This window comes from Erpetoichthys calabaricus, chromosome 4 (assembly GCF_900747795.2).
Source record: "Erpetoichthys calabaricus chromosome 4, fErpCal1.3, whole genome shotgun sequence".
Taxonomy (NCBI): Eukaryota; Metazoa; Chordata; class Cladistia; order Polypteriformes; family Polypteridae; genus Erpetoichthys; species Erpetoichthys calabaricus.
The window spans coordinates 202,771,190-202,787,032 of NC_041397.2; the positions used below are offsets into that span (position 1 = coordinate 202,771,190).

The 15,843-nt window shown below is 40.6% G+C and overlaps 1 protein-coding gene across 16 annotated transcripts in view; it reads right to left on the minus strand.

The window, feature by feature from the left end:
• The window catches only part of sh3bgr (SH3 domain binding glutamate-rich protein), an 82,491-nt gene that overhangs the window by 35,012 nt on the left and 31,636 nt on the right, over positions 1-15,843 (minus strand). The window lies entirely within an intron of this gene.

Consider the following 15,843-nt stretch of genomic DNA (forward strand, 5'->3'; position numbering starts at 1 on the left):
ATATACAATATTTATGATTTTGCTATCAGGGGCAAGAATGTAACTGTGATCTCTTTGCCAAAAATGTAAAAAGTTGGCAAGGTATCTCTGGCCATGTGGAAGGTAGGTACGCTACAACGTGAAACGTTGCCACTGTATCTGATCATGTTCTGCTCTGACAAGAGAGCATCCCCTGCATGGGAAGAAGAGCACATGGCCGTGATATCTCTGCCAATGTGCAGGTACCCTCTAAAACACACATAGCTGTGATCTCTCTCTCAAAAACTTCAAACGTTACTCTTTAACAATCTCTAGATGATAATGTCTGCTGAACAAACAGGTATCGCTAGCTAAGCGGAGGCAAGGCACGCTCCAACACGTGGTGAGAGGTAGACCGACTCGAACGGAGGCTGGCATGTGAGTGAGGGTGGCCCCGTCCAGCTCCCTACTCCTAAGGTTCCACCTCTCCCTCCCCTCAGCCCGCATCCTGTCTCTCGGATTTGCGCAAATAAATTGGTGCCGCAACCGAACTATGATACTTAGCGCTATGAGAAAAGTCATAAAATCAACTGGAATGTTCAAGCAAATTCTAGAAAAAAACTAAATCTATTAAGTAGTTCTTTCGTGAAAAGCGAACAGACATACAGACAGACAGATTTGGATCTAATATACAGTATATAGAGATTATATCCTATCTATCTATCTATCTATCTATCTATCTATCTATCTATCTATCTATCTATCTATCTATCTATCTATCTATCTATCTATCTATTATATTATATTGTAGATTTGTGTGTTTAATCAAATTTGTTGATTGAAGTTCACAGATATTTGAGCATTACTATTTTTAATGTACTCCATGAACAACTCATGCTATTTTTACAATGTTAGCCCATACTGTAAATTTCATTTGACCATATCTATGTACACTGCAAAAAATGAAATCTTAACAAGCCAGACAATCTTGAAAAGAAATAATAGATCTTGTTTTTTTTATTTTAAGAATAACTGACTTGAGTAGATTTGTATGTGTAAGATATATAATCTCATTTTTAGAAAATTTAACAAGTTAACAAGTTAAACTTTCTCACTATATTGGCAGATAATTTTGCTTGATTCTAATACCTTTTTCTTGTTTTTTATTTATTTTTTCTCATTTTTTCACACTGATTTTTTGCAGTGTATGTACAGTGTGTTTATTAATCTAAAAACAGTTCTAAACAAGATCATACAGTAATACCCATTAAATTTCATAAAACACAATACATATACAGTACCTCCACAACTAGAGTGAAAATTTCAGAAAATTCATATACAGTATGGTATAACATTTAGGTGCATTTGGGAGATGTCTTAAAAGTTGAAGCAATTTTAATTTTGGTTTGTTTATTTCATGTTTATGTTTTTGTTGTGATTATATTGTGTCTCTGCAGAGGATCTAGATGTTCTGAAATCAGGGATCATAGCTGTTTCATGACCAGTCTCACAAAGGTCTTCATGGTGTATGAAGTATGAGCAACTGTTCTGAAGTCCTTGAGATCACTGGAATGTCCTTTTTTTGGCACTGGAACCAGATAGGATGTTTTCCACAGCTGAGGAATTTTCTGCAAATTCAGGGAAATGGAGAACAGGTCCTGAAGAACCCCACAGAACTGGCCGGCACAGATTTTCAGCACCCTGGGGTTGATTCCACCTGGACCTGAAGCCTTGTTTAATGCAGAGTTTCCCAGCTCTCTCCACATTTGATCAGCAGTGACACACAATCCAGGAAGTGGTGGGGGGCTTTCGACCACAGATGTGATGTCATTGTAGGGGAAGGTCAAGCAGGCTTCAGATGGCAGTTGGGATTCTGGAGCCTCCTTAGCTGGCAAACACTTAACGGACATTAAGACATTTCAATTTAAAATTGGAGCTTGCATCTAAAAGTTCTATTATAAAGCATGATATTTCAAAAATGCTCTATGGACAACCAATCCATAAGCATTGTTAGGTGTTTAGACTAAAAAATAAGACGGGTGAAATTTCATGCTAATTTAGTTTTGCGTTATATAGAATAAATTCCTGGAATTAGAGGGATATTATTGAAACAATGCCAAGTGTGATTTTTTTGTAGCTACTATATGGGACACATAAGGTGCTAGGTTTCTGAAGTTCACTTCACATTGCAATCATGTGGATGGCTACACATGAATGTTGGATGCTAAAAAACAGAGAATATTAGATGGGTTGACTACTGTAAATCTGAAAAATACACCATAAATCTATTCACACAAAATAAAATAATCAGTCAAGTTGGTCATCTTCCATGTAGATTTTTTATCTTAACACAGTTTATGTTCACAAGCAGACTATATACCTATAAAGTCAAGATATAATGAAATATTTACACACATTTCCAAAATATATAGTAGCGTATAAACTGCATATTTAATAGCAAATAGGTTAGGAGTATATTTGGAATTAAATGGAGGTGTAAGTGTTATGCAGCTACAATTTCACATGTTATGCTAACATGGCAAAAAAGACCCTCCTCTCCCCATCATTCATTGGTTAAGAGTTCTGTCTTCAGTTCAACAGCTTGTTCCTGTATTAATGTATTTACGTGCACTGCTTTGATTTTCAATATTTAACAATATTTTAGCAAAATCTGCATATTGTGAGCATGCAACTGGATAACTTGACATGTGGATTATGTGTCATGAATAATGTGAGATTTTTTAGTGACGTATATTGTTTGCTATTGTCCAGCTCTGGTTGCCATAGATGCCCATTCTTTCATCAAATTTGTTATCTCCATTCTTCATGAAAACATGAGATTAAAATTTTTTCTAGGCCATATGGGGTACAAACCACATGGGGTAAATATCCATCCATCCGTCCATCCATTATCCAACCCGCTATATCCTAACTACAGGGTAACGAGGGTCTGTGGAGCCAATCCCAGCCAACACAGGGCACAAGGCAGGGCCCTGGGTAGGGCCCCAGCCCACCGCAGATGGGGTAAATAACATATAAAAAAAAAAAATCACAACTAGGCAGACTATTAGTTTTGTGTATTATATTTGTTGAATCTTACTTTCTATCACTTACTCTTTTCATAGATTGCTCAGTCTGTATTCATTTGCTCCTGATTAAAATCATGTTGACAGTTATTAAAAATAGGAAAAAAGGTGCAGGTACTTGCCATTAAAACTTGAGTTGTGGGATCTTCTTAATGCTGATGATACACTGGTCTTGTTTACAGGAATCTGATGCATCACAATGTAAAATGTACTCAGTTTGTCACAATGATATGAATTTGTTTTATTGTTTTTCTAGCCATATTTTTTCATTTAGCTCATGCAGTGGTAGCACAGAAGAAATCTTGCAAAGTGCTTGCTGTTGCTAAAAAGCACAATGGGATTTTTATGTACTGTACAGTACATGTACCTCCACTGAGCATCTAATGACTCGCATTTTTATAGCTAAGTGTTTAGTGAAAGTTCCTACAGATATGACTCCAAAACTAGCACTCTTCCACAATATAAATAATAAAAGTATTTTTTTTCATACTTGCTTTTATCCCTGTATTGTTGTTTAAATAGCTGAAAAAGGTTGTGTGCCTTTCTTTAATGACTCATATTTTAGCATCGCATTAGGTGGAAAGCACCCGTCACTAAAGCCAATTTTCCACTGCACATCTGTTCATTGTTGGGAACTTTTTTCCATGTTTACTTACTGAATATTTTACTTGAACTTGAGGCATAATATGAACATAATGTGAAAAATAATAGACCAGGAGAAAAACTTCCTTTGCACTTTTCTTCTGCAGTTTGCTATTTATAGCTACAAATGTGGCACAGCAGCAGAGAAAATGCTTAGAAAATCTTGTAAGAATGCTTTGACACATTGCATTTGCTTATGTTACTGTACTGCAAGAATAACTAACTTTGTGTGGTAAATGAGTACTTTAACACAAGCAGAAACCTCAGTATTAAGCCTACGTATTATTCAGTAATGTCACTCTCAAATGCTTAACTGTGGCCTATCCTCCTCAGAATCTGTCACAATCATATTACCATTCCCCTCTTCATTTTAAAGTATAGCAGAAGCTGCTAAAGCCTAAATGATCCATTAGACACTGGTCTAAATCTTGAATAGTTAAATGATGCAGACACATTAGGCTGTACGAGTGACTGTGGGTGCATGCCTTAATGTACCCTGAAGTGGACTGACTCTCCTCCAGCGCTGGCTTATGTTTTCCACCTTATGCTGCAGGAACAAGGCTCCGACCTTCGCAGCACTAAAAGATAAACCTTTGTGATGTGGGAGAAAAACTGAAGTGCCCAAAGAATAACCTATACAAGCACAGGGAGAATATGCAAGCACCACACAGAATGTGATGGGTCTAGGACAGTGTTTCTTAATTATGGGTTGGTTGAAAGCTACCTTAAATTGGATCAAGCTGAGTGATGCATTACAGTTGAACTGAATACGAAAGGGTTGCGAATGGTGTGCGGAAAGCTTTGCAATGGGTTACTGCTTGCATGGCTGTAACAAACCCCCAGTACTCCTTCAATAGGCATCCTTCAAGGCAGAACCCTCTCAGATGATATTTGGAAGTGATTCTCCAAGAGTAGCCCCTGCCCCACCCCAGATGATGGTTGGTGGCGAGTCTTCAAGGGTGAAGAATGAAGTTCAGGGAAATGGCATGATGAACGGCCATTCAGCAGCAATTACGGCTCGCAAAGACATGGAACAGGCAAAATTGGGTCATGAGAAAAAAAAGTTTAAGAACCACTGGTCTAGGAAACAAATCCAGAAATCTGGAGTTGTCAAACAGAAACCGCCCCAGTCTTGTTTCTATTTAATTTATCAGTAGTAAAGTATATACCTGCCATTTCTTCGTCTTGACTTTTAAAGTTCAAATTTTGGGTGCAATATATGTGTAGAGTGATCCACACTCCTTTTTCTTTTGAGGGAGTACTTTATGACAACCAGGAATTAGAACACATCTCCAAGTAACAAGAGATATTGGGTATGGCACTGCCATCACATATTTACAAAGAAAACCACTTACTTGCATGCACACATCAAATGAATTTTGTCCTGGATGTTTGCCACCATTTTTGGTTGACATAGCAGTCTATGTAAATAAGATTTAGTTTTCCAAGTTGTCTAAAGTGGGCGGCATGGTGGCGCAGTGGGTAGCGCTGCTGCCTCGCAGTTGGGAGATCTGGGGACCTGGGTTCGATTCCCGGGTCCTCCCTGCATGGAGTTTGCATGTTCTCCCCGTGTCTGCGTGGGTTTCCTCCGGGCGCTCCGGTTTCCTCCCACAGTCCAAAGACATGCAGGTTAGGTGGATTGGCGATTCTAAATTGGCCCTAGTGTGTGCTTGGTGTGTGGGTGTGTTTGTGTGTGTCCTGCGGTGGGTTGGCACCCTGCCCAGGATTGTTTCCTGCCTTGTGCCCTGTGTTGGCTGGGACTGGCTCCAGCAGACCCCCGTGACCCTGTGTTCGGATTCAGCGGGTTGGACAATGGATGGATGGATGGAAGTTGTCTAAAGTTGACATAAAGGGCAAACTTGTTGTTCTTAATGCCTAGGTTTTGCCATCTACACAGACTGTAATGGTTACTTTAACATCATTGAAAAGAACTGTGTGGGTGTGCAAGGGAAAACAAAAATTGTGAGAACATGCACTTGGAGATTTCTGTTAGGACTGTTTTGTCGTAGAGGGTGCTGTGGCGAACCTACTTTCCCCTTTACATTCTGTACTGTGTAGACTTTACTATAATGTCTCAAATACCATACAGTTGCCACTCTGTGGTTAGGTACACTACTTCAGTTCAGTTTATCCAAAACACAGGCATTTAGATACAGTGAAAGAAACAAGCAGGAGAAAGAGCTACACATTTAATTAGTTATATATTATGGATAATATACCCAAATTAATAAAGTAAACGAGAGTGACAAAAAATACCATTACAGTCTAAGTAGCAGTGTATCTTGTGTCCATAGGTGGCTCTCGACTTATCTGCAGTCTAGCATGATTTTTGCTACCACATGGCATTGGAAAGGAGTACTGAAACAGGCCTGTCTCAGTATGGCTGCTGAGTTGTCTTCTTTTCATCGAGGAAGGGCCAGGGAAAATATGGTCTTCTCTTGATGGCAAAATGGTGAGAGATAGAGAATGCATTTGCAGTTCTCCTTTATTGTCCTTCTGCAGCTCCTGACAGACATACCCCTTAGCACTTCCTGAGGCCATTTAACAATGAAATAGTGCAGACACAGCACCCTTCCCAATTTAGCTACTTTACAGTTTGGAGGTGTAACATTCACTGATGAAACAGCTCATGAAGTCTTAAACCCATCAAACCCCCACTTCAGTATATTCTGTGGTACCAAACAACCAGGCAAGACAGGAAATAATTAAACCATAAAGCTGGCCCTGATGGTGCTTTCCTGCATCAATAACACTCTGGGGGTAGAAAACCAGTTTCTTCAGCTTTCTTACTGTTTAACATCTATATACTGTATATATAATTCACTAAGCCGACAGAACAAGCAAGACAACCATGGGATACGCACGACATAGCCACGCCCGCCAACTCACAGAGACCCGCCCACCAACGCTAAGACCATAGGATACGACGACAACTCACAGAGCCACGCCCACCGACAACACAGAGCCACGCTCACCAACTCTAAGATCATGGGATACAACAACTCACAGAGCCACGCCCAGCAAATCTAAGAATTCACTAAGTCCATGGCAAGCAAGCCGCACGCAAGACAGAACCACGCCCGCCAACTCACAGAGCCCCGCCCACCAACAATTCACTAAGCAGCCGACCATGGCACATGCACAACTTAGCCACGCTCGGCAACAATTCGAGCGAGAGCGAAAGAATTTGCCAAGAATGTTTTCATTAATCAAGAACGAAAGTCGGAGGTTCGATGACGGTCACATACCGTCGTAGTTCCGACCATAGACGATGCTGACTGGCGATCCGGCGGCGTCATTCCCATGACCCGCCGGGCAGCCAACTGGGTAACCAAAGTCTTTGGGTTCTGGGGGGAGTATGGTTGCAAATCTGAAACTTAAAGGAATTGACGGAAGGGCACCACCAGTTGTGGAGCCTTTCGCTTAATTTGATTCAACACGGGAAACCTCACCCGGCCCGGACATGGAGAGGATTGACAGATTGATAGCTCTTTCTCGATTCTGTGGGTGGTGATGCATGGCCATTCTTAGTTGGTGGAGCAATTTGTCTGGTTAATTCCAAAAATGAACGAGACGCCCGCCTGCTAAATAGTTACGCGTCCCAAGAGTGGTCGGCGTCCAACTTCTTAGAGGGACAAGTGGCTTTTAGCCACGTGAGATTGAGCATTAACAGGTCTGTGATGCCCTTGGATGTCCGGTACTGTACGCACGCTACACTGAATGGACCAACGTGTGTCTACCCGGCGCCGAGAGGCGTGGGTAAGCCGTTGAACCCCATTTGTGATGGAGACCGGGGCTTGCAATTGTTCCCCACGAATGAGGAATTCCCAGTAAGTGCAGGTCATACGCTCACACTGATTACGTCCCTGCCCTTTGTACACACCCGCCCCCCCTCGCTACTACCATGGTCGGGTGACTTGGTGGATTATATATAGAAAAGCAGCCGGAACCGCAAAGAACAATGAAAAGTCAACGTGGCTCAGAGGTGCATGTGGACTGTAGCTGAGACAAAAGCGACTAAGGTGGTGTTTGGAAAATGAACAGTCAACGTGACTCACAGGTGCATGTGGACTGTACACAGACGAAAGCGACTCAGGTGAGGAGTTGGAGGCGGGCACATGAGCAGGCAGTGCGTACTGAACGATGACTAACAAATCAGCAGACTAGAATGGCGGGGGGGCCGGGACGGAGGGGGTGGAATGGGCGTCCTTCCCCTCTCCCCTGTTCCGCCCTCCGCACCTGAGTGCCGTCCAGCCCCATCCCTCGCTCTGGGAGGAGAAGGCGTGACGGCGGTCCTCCATTTTCAGTCACGGACAATTGTATGTTGGTTCGTAGCATGCATTGTTGCAATGTCACTTTTCTTGGTGGTTTATTAAATTATGGATTTTTCAAACGTTCAGTTTTTTCCCTGTGCTTAAAAATCATTTAAAAAGCGGCGTGATTATGCGGCGTATGCGACGCCGCGGGTTGGGTGGTTACAAATAAAGTCATACAAATATTTATCAACTTAAATGCTACTGTACGTATTACTCTAGCACACCGAACATATATGTTACAACAGAATTACACTCCTGCAGATATATTTTTCAATTTTGTATACAAGTCAGAACTTGTAGTGAAAAATTTACATTAAAGGTAAATATGTAAAAATGATTAAGCTTTATTACTTATTTTAAAGAAAAACATGTTCTTATCAATGAAATGACACAAATTACTGTACTTTAAATCACAAAGAACCAATAATTTAAACTATGACTTCTTTTCACTTAAAAATCCTTCAGTTTTTCATAATGGAATAGTACCTAATAAAGTTAGAAAAGGCATAATGATGTCATATACTGTAAATCTACCACTACCTGACAATTGTTAAACAAGCACCTGCTGCTGAGCAGTCACTTCCATTTTACCCTTGAGGCTGCATGGCTGAAATATGTACTTAGAACACTGGGAATTATAAGAAGTGGGTCCTACTGTTCAGCTATACAGCTAGCTGTCATAGCTGCCTACATGTTGAAGGAGTACTGCTGAGATGGTCATCCTGCTGAGAGGTTCTCCCATCTCTCCAAAGGACTTCTGAAGCTCTGTTAGAATGACCACTGGGTTCCTGGTCACCTCACTGACCAAGGCCCTTCTTGCTTCTTTACTCAGTTTGTCCTGGTCGTTCCAAACTTCACAATAATTTCACAATTATTGAGGCCATTGTGTACTTGGGAACACTCAAAGCGTTAGAAATGGTTTTATACCCTGGGTGTGGCAGAAGAGCTACTCTGTAGGGCTCAGCAGCAGCTACAGGACCCCCTAGCGGCACCCATGGATCCCAACATGGAGGCTGCCATCTAGCTCTCTGGGGGAGGTAACACTCTGGATAGCCTGGCTCCCCTGGTCCTCCCAGTGTGGAGGCATATATATAATTTTGGCAATAGGGGATTATTTGTTCATGAAAGCACTATATAACATTAGAATAAACACCAGTAAGCATTAATACAATGAAACCCTTGTGTTGTTAAAACATGTGGGTACTTGTGTAAACTCTTTTAGAATGCAATTCACTTTGGTACACTCCGGTAAATTTCTTTAAGTGGACATTCCAACCTTATTGAAATATTTGCAATAACGTTTCTTTTGACTTTGGCAGATTTATGCTATTTTTCTCTCCAAACAATTACCCAAAGTTTCAACAAGTTCAAAAATGTACATATTGCATAACATTAAGAAGCATTCACAGATTTAGTTAACTGATTTAAAGTTGGAGATTTTTACATTTTTTAGTCATTATGTCCACCAGTCAGTTACCACATTTCTGTTTATGTTATATTTTTGTAACAGTGAGTCATATTCAAAAAGCGGCATGTATTAAATACTCCCATGATCAGTTAATTGCGCTACAATCACGAGTGCTTAGGCAGCTCAGATTCACTGTGCTGTAAGAATTGTTTGTGAAAAGACGGAGAGGGAGATGTATTGGCATCAGAGTAAAAGCAAAGCGAAAGGAATTTAGAACTGGTCTGCCATCCAATGTAATTTGCTATGTTCAATCAGCTGTTAAATACGAAGGATGAACTGTCTGCTCTTATAGTGGGACATGGCACATACAAGTACAGCAACCTTTTGTGTTTTATAGAGAGCTGTCTTAAACCTGATATACCTGACACTGTTTTAATGCTGTACAGATTTCATCTTAATCGAGCAGACAAAAACCCAATGCAGTGCGGGGAAACAAGGCAGGAGGGGGACTGGTGTGAATGAGGAATGGTGTAAATGGGAGCATACTGCAGTTATAATTATAGTTTGTAATTCAGACATTGAAATTCTGGATGTCAGAATTCATCCACATTATTTTCCCAGGGAGATAAAGTATTGTGAGCAGGGGAGTTGAGCGCACCCCTAGAGGATACGGACGCTCCTCTAAAAAACGCTGAAAACCTACACATTGCTCCCTTACTTGTTGGGCTTACTTGCGGCTGCTCTGTCGCGCGATATGCTTCCCGTGCGTACTTAAAAGCTTGAACAGCACCTATCGGTTTTTGATTGATTGCTTTTCTCTCTCTCTCCCAGACATTCTCTGCTCCTGACGCGCATTCCTTTGAAGAGGAAGATATGTTTGCATTCTTTTAATTGTAAAATAGAACTGTCATCTCTGTCTTGTCAAGGAGCGCGTTTAAACTTTTGAAAGAGACATATGTTCGTTTGCAGTGTTTGAATAAAGTTCCTGTCTCTACAACCTCCTGTGTTTCTGTGCAAATCGGTGACCCAAGCATGACAAGTGGTACCAGGAGTGGTTGCACAGATGAACGCCAAGGAGTTGTATCAAATCGCTCAAAATATCCCATTTCCTCCCGACCCAGAGGATGATCTGGTTCCTGCTCCTCCTGCTAATTCTAAGGATGTGCTGACAAAGACGGGTCCTTCCGATGATCCAGAGATGTTTCTTTTAGCTTTTGAGCATGTGGTGACTTTGATGGGATGGGACAAATGAAACTGGGCTGTTATCGTCACCCCTTTTTTGTCTGGGGATGCCTTACTTGCCTTACGGAATGTGCCTCGCAATAAACTCGCCGATTATGAGCAGTGGCAGGTTGTTTTACATAAAACTACGAGTTTTTTGGCTAAAGGTTTTGCACTTCATGATTGGAGACTGAACATGGACAGTCCCATTCGTGCGCAGATACAAGATTTGATTCATAAAGTTCATTGCTGGTTTGAGGGAAACAAGATGGAGCGCGTTGTGGAAAAGGTTGTCATTAATATACTGCTGGCAGGGATACCTGCAGTTCTCCGAGATGAATTTCTTCATCATGATGTTGAGTCGGTGACGATCTTAGCCAAATGTTTGGAGGGTTCTCAAACTGCTTGGAGAAAAAGCGGTGGATTTGCTGCTCCTTATGCTGTTTTTCAGCCTCCAAGGAATCGCCCAGGGAATGCTTGTTGCTTTGAACGGCGGTTAGAGCATCAACGAGCTGTAAAACCTGAAAATTGGGTTTCCTTAGGAAGGCCTTCAGGGGTTCCAGTTGTTGATGTAGCGCCTACATCTGGGGAAGTAGGAGGCCGTGGACGTCGCCGTGGATATTTCGGCAGTGGAGCTGAACAAAGATGCTTCCGGTGTGATCAGCCCAGCCACTTGGCGAGGGAATGTCGCCTATCCCCTGCTCAATCAACCTCCTGTGTTTCTGTGCAAATCTGTGACCCAAGTGTGACAGTATATCATCCTCATTAATGTTTACATTGCTCCCCCTGCAATGAAGACTCAGCCACGGAAATGATTTACTTTAATGATGACCGATTATGACCCTGCATTATAATACATGGTGACTTCAACCATGTGACTATGGAAGGAATAATGACAGATATCCATCAGTTTGTATCATATTCACTTCAGAGAATAACAAGCTGGACCTGTTCTATTCAAATGTTAAAGATGCTGTTAAGTGTAAACTTCTGGCATTGTTGGGCAGATCTGACCACAACCTGAATGATCCTACTCCCATTTACAAGTCTATTATTAGACAGCAACCTGTTACCACCAGAATAGTAGAAGTGGAGCCCTGAGGCTGAAAAAACTCTGAATAACTGCTTACAAATGACAGACTGGGAATGTGCGAGTCACATAGGGATGATACTGAGGGACTGAAGTCACTGCATCACAAACTATATTAACATGTCAACACAGTGGTATGTTGCTTTCCATGCATCAAGCCCTGGATTACTAAGGAGCTAAAAGTCTCCTGAATGAGAAAAAAAGGGCATTCAAATCACGTGACAAAGAGGCTCTGAAGGACGCACAACTAGTGGAAAAGCAGAGTGAAGGAAAGGAAGCTTACAAAGATAAAATAGAAAACGAACTCACTCAGAATAAAATGAAAGATGTCTGGAGTCGACTTGGCATAATTACTGAACTCAAGCAATCCAGGGCACAGGTGCATGATTGAACTGAATTGAAGCTGCTCCGAATGTTTTATGAGACACAAGCTCACAAATTTGCTTTTAAATGGGACATTTTTAAAATTTGTTAAATTCATACAGCACACTACCACAATATCTCAAAGAAAACTGGACTGTCCCACTAAATTTCCTTGAAGAATAAGGATGCCAAATTTCAACAAAAATCTGTCCACTATTTCATGCAGACAGACAGGTGAACAAATAGACACGGCCACTTGCACTAGATAGTTTTTGCATTATATACGAACACACCTAGCGATGATGAGGTTGTGATCCAATACTGACAGTGTTTAGTCTTCAGATTACCACTCCATGACTCCAAAACTTCCACTAACTGTTTATACAGGGTGTTTGGGGAAGTGTTGGAATGGTACTAAATTTTTGACTTTGGTTCCAATATGAGCTTTCAGAACTTGTGCTCGTACCAAAACAGTACCGAAGGATATAAATGATAAATTCTCACTGCCTGAATCTCATAGCAGCCTCCCAGCTCCAAAGCACAATCACGTGCCTCCCTGCTCGGCTGCACAATCTCACATCTTCCTGCCTTGCCACATGCCACAAATCAGTACAGGAGCATTACCCCTTCAAGTCTCCAGAGTATTTATATTAATATACACAGTATGTTCAAAGAGCTTGTCCCCCTTGGTAAATCAGGATGGATGTAATGCATATATTTTATCGTACAGCACTGAGCCCTTTGTGATCAATCTAATAAACAACTGATTGCGAGGTGCTTCAAAAGTACCACTTACTTCCAGTAAAGAAATGAATGAAATGCTGGTACCATACCTTTTTAACATTTGGATTTTTTATGTACCTTTTCAGTGCCGGAACACCAGACAGCCGTAGTCTGGGATCATCATGATGCTGAAAAATTATGGTTTTATAAATAAGCAATTTTTCTGAAGGTACAGCATGATGACTTAAAATCTGTTTATATTTCTCAGCAGACATCATTCCATCAACATTGGCCAGATCCCATACATTATTAGCTGAAATGTACCCTGATGATCCATAAAAGAGTTACCACTGTGCTTCACAAAAAGGTGTATACATAAATCAATGTAATTTTTGCCAGATTGTCTTCAGACATACTAGCATCTTTGTGAACAAAACACTGCAATTTGGACTCTTTGCTCCTTGAGACTTTCTGCTACAGGCTTTTGCTCCGTGGTTTATGTTCGTTCACATACTGCAACCTCTTTTGCTTGCTGCCTTTCCACAAGGATGTCTTTTTAGCTGTAACAACACTTTACAAGACCGTTTCCTTTAACATTTCTTTAGATAGGTAAAGTGTGTACTTTACAGCCTGATGCCACATCAGCACTTCAATGACTTTCCCTGTCCCTTAGTACTGTTTATGAAAAGCACACAGCATTTTTGAGTTTTAAATTGCGTTTGCTGCCTTTAACTTATTTCTTGAAATTTCTTTAAGAGAGCATGAATATCACATCTTTGAAGGCGCCGAAGTCCGTGTGATTGCCATTCAGAGCCCCCACTGATTTCTTAAACTACTCCATTAGCACTAGCACACCTGATTCAGCCAATCTCTAACTTATTCATTTAAATCTGGTGTGCGGCTGGAGAAATTAACAAATTTATGAAACAGCCAAGGAAAGATTTGGGAACTAAACTCATGATGCTCTGGTCACCTCACAAAATTTCAATACATTTCTGGAAAATATGAGACATTCTTGTTACTATTTATTGTATCAGCATTTATTTGTACCAATTCTGATGTAATGTAGTGCTGTCATGAGCAAATAAAAATTTGCCACCAAAATACCTAGCTTTAAAAATATTTTTTGGGTGGACCATATGCATACTCAACAGGAACTATTTTCTAACCCAAACTGAATGACTTCAAGGTTAATTTTATAGATGTCTGATTTAATTATTTCACAGAGGATTCTTAGTATTATAGATGATTTGTGTTTTTGGAAATATACGTGCACAAGAAAAAATGTGAACTGCAGTGCTTGCTTAAAACATCAATTAGGATCATTAGGTTGGATCAAATGTCTATGGAAGAGCTATCTGTAAACCTTGTCCTGAGAACCTCGATCACATCTTTAATGATGACACTCGGCACTATAAATTCCATTTCAGCCATTTCACAAGTGATAGAATCCTGCAGCACAGAATAACAACAATCTGATATACAGTAAGCCATATTTTCTAATCTTTTCTATTGTGAGCATTTGGTCTATTTACTGATAAAATATAGCTCAACAAGAAATAAAACATATATTGTGTTTAAATTAGTGTGTTTTTCCTTACAATATATTTTATATTTGATGTTGTCCAATATATTTTTGGTATTTAACTGTAACATACATTGCATCTTTTCATAGGGATGATAAGGTTTTCTTTGACAAATTTGATGTATTTTTTTTGTACGTACAGCACTGAAACATTTATCTGTGGCAGGTATGGTATAGAAATAAATCTGTAAATATGCCATTATAAAATTATCCAGTCACTAACATAATAATATGAAATGAATTTAAAATAAATGAGTAAATTCCTTGCACTGGAAACATGACAATGCATTGTGCTGGGTTCTAGGCCTGAAGTCAAATGTGGAACGAAAAAAGACAAAAAGCTGTCAAATCAGAATCAGAGCTACAGTGTAGGTGAAAAAATGGAAGGAATCAGAAAGCCAAAATATATATACATCTAAAAATTTATAACAGGTATTTTTAAACATGTTGAACATGTATAATACGTTTGCATATACACTGATCAGCCAAAATATTAAAACCACTGAAAAGTGAAGTGAAAAGTGATTATCTCATTCCAATGGTGCCTTTAAAGGGGTGTGATATAGTAGGCAGTACGCAAACAGTCATCTCTTGAAGTTGATGTGTTGGAAGCAGGAAAGATGGGCAAGCGTAAGTATCTGAGCGACTTTGACAAGCGTCAAATTGTGATGGCTAGATGACTGGGTCAGAGCATCTCCAAAATGGTAGGTCTTGTGGGGTTTTCCCAATATGCAGTGGTTAGTACCTACTAAAAATGGCTCTAAAAAGGACAACCGGTGAACAGGTGACAGAGCCATGGCTCAAGGCTCACTGATATGTGTGTGAAGTGAATGCTAGCCCATCTGGTTCAATCAAACAGAAGAGCTGCTGCAGCACAAATAGCTGAAAAACTTAATGCTCGCCATGAAAGATGTCAGAAGACACAGTGCAATGCAGCTTGGTTAGAGTCCCCATGCTGACCCCTTCCATTGCTGAAAGCACCTACAATGGGCATGTGAGCGTGACAACTGGACCATGGAGCAATGGAAGAAGGTGGCCAAGTCTGTTGAATCACGTTTTCTTTTAGATCATGTGGATAGCCGGGTGCATATGTGCCATTTACCTGGGAAAAAGATAGCATCAGGATGCACTATTGGAAGAAAGGAAGCCGGTGGAGGCAGTGGGATGCTCTGGTCAATGTTCTGCTGGGAAATCTTGGGTACTGGCATTCATTTGTTCTGAAGTGTTTTGAGGAACATGACAAAGAGTTCAAGGTGTTGAGTTCCCCTGATCTAAATCCAATTGAGCATCTGAGGGATGTGCTGAAAAAACAAGTCTGATGAATGGCAGCACATCTCACATCTTGCAAAACTTAAAATATTTGCTGCTAATGTCTTTGTGCCAGATGCCACAGGAAACCTTCAGAGGTCTTGTGGAGTGCATGCCTTGACAAGTCAGAGTTGTGTTGACTG